An 11053-nucleotide genomic window follows, 5' to 3' on the forward strand; every position below is an offset into this window, starting at 1 on the left:
GGGAGTTAAATGTCTGAGCATCTTTTTTGGGTTAATGTTACTTACAAATAAGTAAATAATGCCTTTCTAGATCTCCTTTTTTAAAGACTCGTAAAGCTTGGTGGGTCCCGATACAGTGTCATTTTAAAAAGTGGGTCCCCGCGCTAAAAAGTTTGGGAACCACTGATTTATTTGTTATTTGTTGATCATTTGGTTGATGCTTTTAAATACTGTTTTCTGAAACAGCCACAAGCCACCTTGGGAGCAGACAGCTGCCAAACAATATTTAAAAATGAATGAATGATTGAATGAAATAAGTACACATAGAACTAACCAAGGAGAGGCTCAAAGAGCATTAAAAGGACCAGTGGAGAAGGTCAAGAATCCCCCAAGGAGGAAACGCAGTCTTAAAAGGACATCTTTGCTCATCGTGGACAACAAAGGCCAAATTGGGTGTGAATGAGTCAAAGCCTTCAGCTGAAGATCTTTCCAGGGAAAGTCTTAGACTTTCAAGATCAGCCATCTGGCAAGCTGGAGAAGACTGTAAAATATGTGGAGATATTTGTGAAGTGCATGTTCTGACGGTGAGAGGTATTATTTTAACAGCACCTGAAGAACTCATTATGACCCCTTGCGCCATTCCAGCGGCCCTTGCCAGCGACTGTACAAGTCTCAAAAGGTCTTTGAGTTGAGGTGCGGTTAATTTGCCCAGGAATCACGCATTGGAACGGATCTCAGCTTGGTTTGCAAAATCCCACAAGAGCTTTGCTCCATGTTGGCGAGAAAGAACCACGGGGGGGGGGGGGGGGGAAGTCCATTGCAAGAGATGGAAACCGAGAGCCCTATCCTACGCACGTCTACTCAGAAGTAAGTTCCATTGCAGTCAAAGGAGCTTACTCCCAGGAAAGTGTGGTTAGGATTGGGCTGTGGGACTCAAAAGCATTCTGAGCAAGTACCATTCCACCCTCTAAAACCATTCCAGCACTAAAAGAAACTCAACCCTTTTAAAAGTCTCTGGGTTATCCCCAGTGTCACCAGTACAGCTGCCTGGTTTGCTGGAGACACTTGTATTGGGCTTCCCACGGCACCCTCCTGAGATCCTTATATTATGCTGGGTGCTGCATAAGTATCCCCTGCAAAGTATCCCCTTGGGCTTATCCCTGGGGGCTGGGGATAAGAATAGGCCCTCAGTTTGGCTGTACTTGTTGTAAGAGGCGACTAAACAGCCACCAGGTAGATGGGACTCGTCAGCCTGGGAAGGCAGCTCATCTGAGAGAAGGAAAACTCTGACCCCAAACCTCCACTGCCTCGTGGCTACATCCAGTTGTGGAAAAGGCTCCAGGAGTCAACCTCGAGGCAAAATCGGAGCCGACGAGTCCCTGAGGCAGTTCATGGCTGAACACAGTCACCTTCTGACAACTCCTGCGATGCCACTGGAACCAACCGTATTGGCCTCTGCCTTTCCATTGGACCATTTCAGCGATGTGGAGAGGGGGGATTTGCTGCATGGGTAACAGCCTATCCTCCATACCTACTTTACCCAGGCTTCGCGCACTGGAGAGGACACTCTGTTCCAGAACCACCATTCAGAGCGTGACACCATAGTCTTCCGAGACTGAAGGATGCCTAGGACCTCTGCAAACCAGTACCGGGAGTTTGGGGTCAGGTGGGTTTTCAGTTGAACATTGGCCATCTGCTGACAACCTGATGCCCCTTTCTGGGTATCATATTTTATTCTTTGAGACATACAAAATTATGCAGGGGGATGGACAGAGTGGATAGGGAGATGCTCTTTACACTCTCACATAATACCAGAACCAGGGGACATCCACTAAAATTGAGTGTTGGGCGGGTTAGGACAGACAAAAGAAAATATTCTTTACTCAGCGCGTGGTCAGTCTGTGGAACTCCTTGCCACAGGATGTGGTGCTGGCGTCTAGCCTAGACGCCTTTAAAAGGGGATTGACGAGTTTCTGGAGGAAAAATCCATTATGGGGTACAAGCCATGATGTGTATGCGCAACCTCCTGATTTTAGGAATGGGTTAAGTCAGAATGCCAGATGTAGGGGAGAGCACCAGGACGAGGTCTCTTGTTATCTGGTGTGCTCCCTGGGGCATTTGGTGGGCCGCTGTGAGATACAGGAAGCTGGACTAGATGGGCCTATGGCCTGATCCAGTGGGGCTGTTCTTATGTTCTTATGTTCTTATGTTCTATTACAAGCATAGCTAGAGTTTGTCCTGTCCTTGCATTATATTCAGGGCCTACTCCCAGGGAAATCTGCATAGGATTACAGCCTTATGGCACAATCATAGAACCATAGAGTTGGAAGAGGTAATCTAGTCCAACCCCCAGGAAATCCTCTTAGAGCATCTCCAACATGTGTTTGTCAAGCCTCTGCTTGAATATCTCTAGTCAGGGAGAGATTACCCCCTCTTTCGGCAGTCTGTTCCACATCCTAAGCATGTCTACTCAGGAGTCTTTTCAGCCACACTAGACGCTGTGCCAGAACCACCTTTCAGAGCGCGATACCATAGTCTTTCGAGACTGAAGGTTGCCAATACTAATACTACTCAGGAGTAAGTTCCACTGTGTTCATTGGAGCTTACTCCCAAGAAAGTGTGTATAGGATTTCAGCCTTAATGTATCATGAAGTGTATACACTATCCCTCAGGCAGCCCTTGGGGAAGACAATAACTACCGCATTACCTTCTGCCCCCTAGGCAAATTTCTCAGTTTGCCTCCTGATGGTCCTGATGCTTCTTCTCAGTGTTTCAGAGGAAGCACCTGAGCATGCCTGCTGATGATTTAACAGCTCTTGGAGCTGTTGGAGAAGTCCTGAGCCTCTGCCCCCCAGCTCCCCCTTGACTTCATCCCTGCATACAGTAGAGACGGAGATGATAATGAGCAAAATACCTTGAGTGTCTAATTAGTGCTTTCTTATTTCATATTCCCACAGGGTTCAGCAACTGGGTCTGCAGGGGGCAATGCCCCCCTTTTGCCCTCTTTGATGACTTCTGTGAGAAGCTGTGAGTCCTGAGGATGTTGTTTTGCAAGGGGATCCCTGGCTTCTGTCATGTTTTAATGCACCACAGACCCAACCACTGTGTTCCCTCGGCCACTTCTGGGACTGCTGGGTGAGCAAGCCAAGAGCGATAATTGTGCACAAATAAATATTGCCTTGTTTAGTCTCAAAACATAAAAGGAGATTTCATGGGCTCGGGAAGTGGTTGTAATTTAGTTTTGTTCCTGGACGTGAAGGTCCTCTGATTTTAACACATCAGTATGAAAGGCTGCTTTGAAGAGTGGTCAGGGAAAGGCAAAACGGGGTCTCCATCAATATGGCTGGCATTTGAGCTCCAGAGGTTGCTGGGGTCCTGGGAGCAGCTCTGGAATCTGATGAAATCTTTGGGGAGAGCTTAACTTTGCAAATCCTGAGATAAGCTTCTTCAAGCCACATCTAAGGGTCATTAGACTTCTGCTTTGTATATCAATTCAAAACAGACAATCAAAGCCTTTATTTCAACAGAAGAAGAAAAAATAGAAAGGAAGGCCAATGTGCCAAACTCTTGATAATTTCTTTGTCCATCACATGAAACCCTTTGCATTGATAGCCGATGGCTGATTTAAGAGCCTGGCAAACACCACAACATGGATTCTGAGCAGAAAATACCATGGTGAAACCCTAATATGGTCTCTCTGAGAAAGACCCTTGGCCAGAACCCTGGAGAGTCACTTAAAGTATCCATAATATGGAGCTAAGTGCACCAGTGGTCTAATACAGCTTCTTGTGTTAAAACCCATTTCTGCCCAGCCCACAGGTGTACACATTTGATCCCTGTTGTGCATATACAATGTTGGGCAGAAATGGCTTACAGCCCAATCCTATGCATATCTACTCAGAAGTAAGTCTCATTAAAGTCAGTGGGGCTTACTCCCGGGAAAGTGTGGATCGGATTGGGCTGTTAATCAGGAACATCCATAACTCTGTCGTAGATCACCTGCTTTGGCATGTAGAAGCTTCCAGTTTTAATCCCTGGCATCTGCAGACAGGGCAAGGAAAGATCCATGTATGAAACCCTGGACAGCTGCAGCCTGTCCATGCTGACAGTAAACTAGATGGACCAAGGGTGACTCAGGAGTAGGCATCTTCTCTAACCTCCAATATGTCACTCATATGCTTTCATGCAAGGGAGGGCACCAGGATGCAGTACTCCCTGAGGCATCTAAATGGACTGAAAGGAGTATAGCTTGAGATCTTGGTGGGTCTGGTGGCAGTGAGTTCTAGACCAGAGGGTCTCAAACTTTTCTTCCCCAGGACCCACTTTTTAGAGTGATAATCTGTGGGGACCCATTGGAAGTGATGTCATTAACCTGGAAGTGATGGCCAGGAGTGACATCATCGAACAGGAAATTTTTTAATGCTCCACCACATGACAAAATCAAATCTAAATAAGTAAATTATAAGTTTACAATAAGTTTAAAAATGTATTTAAAATAAGAGCCCTCCTAACCCTCCCAAGCTGTTGCTGGTCTGTTTTAAAGAAATTCCCCCAAACATCCCAAATGCTGCAGTCTTATCCGGGAATAAGCCCCATAGATACTCATTGTTAAAAGCATATATACAGTAACCTGTTAAAAGTACAGATCTGTATGGTTGGCAAGACTATGGTATAAGCCTCCCATCCAAATACTAACCAGGCCTGACCCTCCTTAGCTTCCGAGATCATGGTATAAGCCTACAGCACCCGGTATTCCCAGGCGGTCTCCCATCCAAGTACTAACCAGGCCTGACCCTGCTTAGCTTCTGAGATCATGGTATAAGCCTACAGCACCCGGTATTCCCAGGCGGTCTCCCATCCAAGTACTAACCAGGCCTGACCCTGCTTAGCTTCTGAGATCATGGTATAAGCCTACAGCACCCGGTATTCCCAGGCGGTCTCCCATCCAAGTACTAACCGGGCCTGACCCTGCTTAGCTTCCGAGATCAGACGAAATCGGGCATGTGCAGGGTAACAGTTGCTGCCTATAGTAACATTTTCCCAAATCATAGAATCATAGAGTTGGCAGGGATCTAATAGGTCATCTAGTGCAACCCCCTGCCTTAGGCAGGAAATCCTCTTAGAGCTTGTCGAGCCGCTGCTTGAATATCTCCAGTGAGGGAGGGTCTACCACCTCTCTCGGCAAATGTCACATATCATGCATCAAGCCTAATAGATTACAAATAGTACACTTCTGTACTGTACTGAGTACACTTCTGTACTGCAGCGAGTCATGGACTCTTCGCTCACAACAGGAGAGGAAACTGAGCGCTTTCCACATGCGCTGCCTCCGACGCATCCTCGGCATCACCTGCAGGACAAAGTTCCAAACAACACAGTCCTGGAACGTGCTGGAATCCCTAGCATGTATTCACTGCTGAAACAGAGACGCCTGCGTTGGCTTGGTCATGTCGTGAGAATGGATGGTGGCCGGATCCCAAAGGATCTCCTCTATGGAGAACTCGTGCAAGGAAAGCGCCCTACAGGTAGACCACAGCTGCGATACAAGGACATCTGCAAGAGGGATCTGAAGGCCTTAGGGATGGACCTCAACAAGTGGGAAACCCTGGCCTCTGAGCAGCCCGCTTGGAGGCAGGCTGTGCAACATGGCCTTTCCCAGTTTGAAAAGACACTTGGCCAATAGTCTGAGGCTAAGAGGCAAAGAAGGAAGGCCCATAGCCAGGGAGACAGACCAGGGACAGACTGTACTTGCTCCCGGTGTGGAAGGGATTGTCACTCCCGAATCGGCCTTTTCAGCCACACTAGACGCTGTGCCAGAACCACCTTTCAGAGCGCGATACCATAGTCTTTCGAGACTGAAGGTTGCCAATACTATACTAGATTACAAATAAAATGAACATTGTAATGAATGAGGACCCACCTGAAATTGGCTCGTGACCCACCTAGTGGGTCCAACCCGCAGTTTGAGAAACATTGGTCTAGACCAAGGGTGTCCAAAGTTTTTGGTAGGATGGCCACATGGTCTCTCTGACACTGTGTCGGGGGGCGGGGCGGGGAAAAAGAATTAATTTACATATCTATTTTGAATAAATTTACATACATTTACATAAATGAATATATTAAAGATGAACTTATATGAATGAATGAAGGTCTTGCAATAGCTCAAGGCCTATAAAAGGCCTTGCACAAAGCAAGGCTGGCCTTTCCTTTGCTGCTGCTACTGCATCACAGATGTGAAATAACAAGCAGTGGAGGGAACCCTCATCCACAGCTCACTTGAAACGTCAAACAGTTGCCCTCACGTTGAGAGCAGTTGTGTTGGGCCAGTGTGCGCTCCAAAAAAATTCCAGAGGGCCAGAGGTTCATTGGAGACTGGGGGCTCCCTGAGGGCCGCATTGAGAGGCCACGAGGGCCGCAAGTGGCCCCAGGGCCGGGGTTTGGGCACCCCTGGTCTAGACTAATTGGTCCCATCACTAAAAAGGCCCCGCTTCTAGTGCCCCAGCAGCTCCGAACAGAACGACTGTTTCCATAACACTTAACTAGCCTTGCACATATATAGTTAAAAACCCAAATCAGCAAGTCCTGTGTTGTTACTGCAGAATGAGAACAGAAAGATGTAGGAAAGATGTAATATAGAAGCAGGAGTCATGCATGGGACTTGCCATAAATAACTTCCGACCCCAACTCCTGGAGCACTGGCCGACTTGTGCTTCCCACCCGGGCAAATCCTTTTGTAAGCCCCCCCCTCCCAATCCTGCTTCAGGTTTTAGCAGTCTCTTAATGGACTGGAAAAGGCAGCTCCAAGTGAGTCATCCCCGGGCTAGACAAACAGTAGTCTTTCGAGAATGCTCTCGCTCCCTCTCCGGGGAGGTCATTTTCCTCTTTAATTTTGGAAATCTGAGTGTAACTACAACAGGGATAGTTGGGGCTGGGGGCTGGTGAAGGTTTCTCTTTTTCTCTTCGTTATTAAACATGATGTCAGGATTTCCACTACTTCATTCGGAAGCCCCGGCTGCCTCTTCTTTTAAACATTGGTGCTCTGCTTACATTCTCTTACTTTGGCTGGGACGCAGGGCTGGGGGAGAGGGGGAGGAAGGGGGACTCTCTGGCTTCTTTCTCTTCTTTAAGCAACCAGAGCTGTGCATCCACCATGGAGTGGAAAGCAGCTGGACCCCATCTGGAGTGAGCCATAGCCCCTGACTTTTTGCAGAGCAATTGGTGGTTAGGACCTTCTATTCCTGTGCATCACCAAAGAAAGTTCTCAGGCTTGCGGCCCAGCAAGGCATCCGATGACATCATCACCGAAATAACGTTCCCTTATTTTTAATTTACTGCATTTATATATTCCCCCTGCCTGACATCCTGAACCTTGAGATGGCTTTCTTAAGTTGTCTCCGACACCTTGATTGGCCACGCCAAGATGTGCTAAGCTTCACAAGGCCGTTAACACCTGAGGGGCCGTCCAATAAAAAAATTATTTGGGGGACAGTCAGGATGCAGAGAGACATGGCAGCCCAATCCCATGCGTGTCTACTCAGAAGTAAGTCCCAATGTAGTCAGTGGGGCTCACTCCCAGGTTAGTGTGGATGGAATTGCAGCCTGAGACCAGTGGCATAGCTAGAGGGTTTTGCAAGGAGACTCCCCTTCCTACTCTCACTTTTCTTTCTTACCAACTGTGCAGCATAACAAAAGCGGGCAACCCTGAATGATATATCAGAGTATACGTCAGAAAGCAGAAAAGCAAGCTGCTCCTCCAGCTGCAGTACCGAAAATCGGGGAGATAAATTTATCTCTCAAATCATTGTAATATGGACATTGCAAAACAACGCGAGCAGTTGTCTCCACCACATTTTGAAGGCAGGGGCACAGTCTCTCTGAATAGGGACACCTTGCATAGCGCCCCAAAAGAACTGCTGAAAAAAGAACATTACACCTAGCTTTGGTAAAGGCAATCCTAAATTTAGGAATAACAATATTATAAAAATATCTGGCAGGTGAAAGTACAAAAGCTTGATCCCCAAGAAAAACATACACAGAAAGACTGGCTCTCGGCAGAACCCATTTCAAGGTCCACCAACTTCTGACGCAATATTTCTTTTGCGTCTCCTGGACTCATCATCATTAAAGACTCTGGGGAGAGATCACAGAGTTTGAAATGATCCAAGCACCTTCTTTCCCAGGTGCCTGCGAAAGGATCCGAAAGGATCAAGTAAGTAAAGTTATCCTGTCTCGAGAGAATCTTCAAGAAATAATGTAAGGCATTTAGCCACATCGACATCTCTATACTTGGGGTACCGGTTTCCAGCCTAACCAGTGTTCGGCACACATCGGGGCGCCTGAGACATATAAAATTATGCATGGGATGGACAGATTGGATGGAGGGGAAGTTCTTTTTCCTCTCGCATAGCACCAGAACCCAGGGATATCCAATGAAATTGACTGGCAAGAGAATTAGAACAGACAAAAGGAAATCTCTCTTCACCTCACCCAGCGTATAATCAGTCGGTGGAACTCCTTGCCACCAGACATGGTGATGACACCTAGATGCCTTGAAAAGGAGAATGGACAGATTGATGGAGAAATGTCCATCACAGGTTACAAACCACGACAACTATATGCAAGCTCTGGGTTTTAGAGGGGTTTAGAGGGCACTTACCTCTGCATGCCTTCCCTTCCCCTTGACTTAAGAATGGCTCCCTCCCTTCAGACTTTTCGGCGAGGCCTGCAGACCCTTTTATTTAAACAAGCCTTCGGAGTTCATGGCATTTTTAACATCTTTTTAACATCTTTTTTTTACATCTTTTAGTGTATTTTACAGGCCTGATTTCTTTATGATCTGCTGCTTTACGCTCCTTTTACCTGACTTTTTATCTGACTACTGTTTTGATGATATCTGTTAATATGTTAATGCTTTTATCTGTTTTTTAAATTATGTTTTAATCTGTTTTTAACTTGTTGTAAGCTGCCTTGGGTCCCTTTGGGGAGAAAGGTGGGGTATAAATAAAGTTGTTGTTGTTGTTGTTGCTGCTGCTGCTGCTGTTGTTGTTGTTGTGATGATGATGATGATGATGATGATGATGATGCCAGGTGCAAGGAAGTGGCAAAAGATACCTCATGGTCCTGAATTCTCCCAGAGGCACCTGGTGGGCCACTCTGAGATATAGGAGGCTGAACTAGAAGGGCTTTGGCCTGGTCCAGCAGGACTCTTCTGATGTTCTTAAGTCCTTCTTTACATAGCATATGTCGATATTGCAAGATGTGGGGTTGGTCACTAGCTTTATTTGACTTTAAAAGTGGGTTAGAATAAGAATAAGACTATCAGTGGCCACTAGTCATGAAGGCTGAGTGCTCCTGCCAGGTTCAGGGTCAACATGTTTCCAAATGCTGTATTGGCAACCATCAGTCTCGAAAGACTCTGGTATCACGCTCTGAAAGGTGATTCTGGAACAGCATCTAGTGTGGCTGAAAAGGCCAATCCGGGAGTGACAATCCCTTTCACACCTGGAGCAAGTGCAGTCTGTCCCTGGTCTGTCTCCCTGGCTATGGGCCTTCCTTCTTTGCCTCTTAGCCTCAGCCTGTTGGCCAAGTGTCTCTTCAAACTGGGAAAGGCCATGCTGCACAGCCTGCCTCCAAGCGGGCCGCTCAGAGGCCAGGGTTTCCCACCTGTTGAGGTCCATTCCTAAGGCCTTCAGATCCCTCTTGCAGATGTCCTTGTATCGCAGCTGTGGTCTACCTGTAGGGCGCTTTCCTTGCACGAGTTCTCCATAGAAGAGATCCTTTGGGATCCTGTTTCCAAATACCGGCTACAGAATATGCTCAATCTTCTGCTTACGGACTTCCCAGAAGTCCGTGGCTGGCCACCCTGAAAAGCAGAGTGTTGATTAGAGGGGGCTTTGTCTTCTCCATCTGGGCTATTCTTATGTTACTAATTCAATTTGAATCCCAGATGGGAAGTGACTGGAGAGACCTTCCTCAGGCTTGAGACAAAAAATTCACTTTGTGATGTGAACCAGAAAAAAAAAATAAAATTAAAAAATGGATAACGCTTTAAGTAGAAATCCATTAAAATCTAATCCTGGAATGTCCCACATGGACCAGGCCTTGGTGAACATCTCCAAAGCCCCATTTTGGTGCCAAGGGACAAATGCCAGTGAACTAAATGTGTTTTTAAAAAATCCAAGGTCTGGAAAAGATCAGTGGGTTGCTACGCAGTGAGTTCCAAAGGAATCTGTCCTATTTAGTTGTGCTTCTACTCTGAGTAAATACTGCAAGTGAGAGCAGCAGGATGCAAAAGGAGGAATAAAGAAAAACCTCTTTTAAAAGAGAAAAATCTGTACAATGGAGGACTCAACTCTTGCACAGAATAGGAATCCTTCAAAGGATGAAATGGTGGGCATTTGGGATATTTGGGGTGGGATCTGATATTTTGCTAAAGGAGCATCTCAGGGTTCTTGAAGGAAAGGCTCAGTTCCTTAAGCAACAGGGTGGGGTGAAGCATAAAGAAGAACATACGAACAGCCCCGCTGGATCAGGCCATAGGCCCATCTAGTCCAGCTTCCTGTATCTCGCAGTGGCCCACTAGATAAGAACATAAGAACAGCCCCACTGGATCAGGCCAGAGGCCCATCTAGTCCAGCTTCCTGTATCTCACAGTGGCCCACCAAATGCCCCAGGGAGCACACAAGACAACAAGAGACCTGCATCCTGGTGCCCTCCCTTGTCAGCTGAACAGAAGAACAGCCCTGCCCATCTAGCCAAAGGCCCATCTAGTCCAGCTTCCTGTATCTCGCAGTGGCCCACTAGATAAGAACATAAGAACAGCCCCACTGGATCAGGCCAAAGGCCCATCTAGTCCAGCTTCCTGTATCTCACAGTGGCTCACCAAATGCCCTTGAGCATGACTAAAAAGCAACACATATGGGATATTTTAGAATGTGACTGGCAAAACCCATTCTGTGGAACAGAAGTATCCTGGCTTGACTCATGCATACTTTCAGTTACTGCTATATATATAAAACTTCTGGAAATGAACATTGGTTGGTGCTATTTGTCATGGGGTGACACAAATCAACCA

At 46.8% G+C, this 11053-nt stretch overlaps 1 pseudogene; it reads right to left on the bottom strand.

Moving 5' to 3' along the window:
* Positions 1 to 4887: 4887 nt before the first annotated feature.
* Positions 4888 to 5004, bottom strand: LOC136635791 (5S ribosomal RNA; annotated as a pseudogene).
* Between the last annotated feature and the right edge of the window lie 6049 nt (positions 5005 to 11053).

The sequence above is a fragment of the Tiliqua scincoides genome, chromosome 16 (assembly GCF_035046505.1).
Source record: "Tiliqua scincoides isolate rTilSci1 chromosome 16, rTilSci1.hap2, whole genome shotgun sequence".
Lineage (NCBI taxonomy): Eukaryota > Metazoa > Chordata > Lepidosauria > Squamata > Scincidae > Tiliqua > Tiliqua scincoides.